We start from the raw sequence: 1,766 nt of genomic DNA, 5'->3' as shown, positions 1-1,766 counted from the left end.
ACAGCATCATGTAAAGTTAACCAATTCATAGCCAGAATTATATCAAACTCATCAAAAGGTAATAATATCATATCGGCAGAAAAACAAATGTCTCGAAACATTAATGGGCAACTCTTGCAAACTTTACCAACCAAAACACATCTTCCTAGGGGGTTTAATACTTTAATTACGAATTTAGTAGACTCTATAGGAAAAGTCTTACTATTCACTAAATTTATGCATATATAAGAATGGTTGATCCAAGATCTATCAAAGCAATCATAGAAGTATCATAAAGTGTGAAAATGCTCGTAATCACATCTGGAGACAAAACTTCCTCACGAGCTAGAATGGCATAGGCTCTGGCAGGTGCACGAGCTTGGGATCTAACAGTAGTGTCTTTTGTTCCCCTCTGACTGCCACTCACATTTGCCATATTTCTGGGAGGCTTACCACGAGATGCATTGCCGCTTGGCCTCGGATTTTGCACAATCTCTTGCTCAACAGATTTGGGGAAATCACGGATAAAATGGTCTAATGATCCACATTTGAAACAAGCCCGATCATATAGTTAGCAATTACCGAAACGTCTTTTAGCACAGTGTTTACACCCGGGTCGATCAGATCGAACATTTCCAACACTGGTAATAAATCTAGCACGATCTCTACTCGAATGTCCTACATTAGCCTTTGAATGGCTAAAATCATCTCAAAACTTCTTTGATGCAGATTGGAATGACTTGCTCAATGATCTCTTTCGCACTTCTCTAGCTTCTGAATCAACTTTTCTTTTCTCTTTTTCGAGTTCTTTGGCTTTTCATGCTCGTTCAACAAGCACAACGAATTCTTTGATCTCAAGAATCTCGATTAACAAACGAATATCTTCGTTCAGACCGTCTTCAAAACTTTTACACATTATTGCCTCAGTGGATACACATTCTCGAGCATACTAACTCAGTCTTACAAATTCTTGCTTGTATTCTGCAACAGTCATACGGCCTTGTTTAAGTTCAAGAAACTCTTTGCATTTCTAATTAATAAATCTTTGACTGATATATTTCTTTCAAAATTCAGCTTGAACGAAATCCTAGGTGACTCGCTCTGTAACACTCCGTACCCGAGTCCGTTACCGGAATCGAACACAATGTGCACACAGACTTAACTTAATTGTTTTCACAGTCCATAAAAAAAAATTTCCAGACTAGCTGGTTACTGCATCACTGTCGTCTTAAAAATCATATCTTGAGTTTTAAAGCTCGAAAATCAGTTTCGTAATTTTTCCCTCAAACTAGACTCATAAGTCCATCAACATATTTTTTTCTAGAATTTTTGGTCGGGCCAATTAGTACAGTTTATTAGTTAAAGTCTCCCCTAATCCAGGGTTCGACTACTCTGACCTTCACGCATTACGAATTGGATATCTCCCTGTACAGGGCTTCAATACTGATGCCGTTTGTTTCTATAGAAACTAGACTCAGAGAGGAATCTATACATATATTGAATGACTCCTAATTATCTCTGGTTAATTTACAATGAATTTCCAAAGTCGGAACAGGGGATCCAGAAACCGTTCTGGCCCTGTTTCACGAGAACTTTAATATCTCTTAACATATAACTCATATGACTGTTTCGTTTCTTCCATATGAAAGTAGATTCATCAAGGTTCATTTACATAATTTATTCACTATTTAATACCATTCCTACTATTTTTAGTGATTTTTCACATCCACGTCACTACTGCTGTCAGCATCTGCCTTTAAGGTAGGCTTTACCTATTTCATGATTTC

The sequence above is a fragment of the Gossypium arboreum genome, chromosome 1, assembly GCF_025698485.1.
Source record: "Gossypium arboreum isolate Shixiya-1 chromosome 1, ASM2569848v2, whole genome shotgun sequence".
Classification (NCBI taxonomy): Eukaryota; Viridiplantae; Streptophyta; class Magnoliopsida; order Malvales; family Malvaceae; genus Gossypium; species Gossypium arboreum.
The sequence above is the reverse complement of the archived record's forward strand: the minus strand, read 5'-3'. Positions refer to the sequence as shown.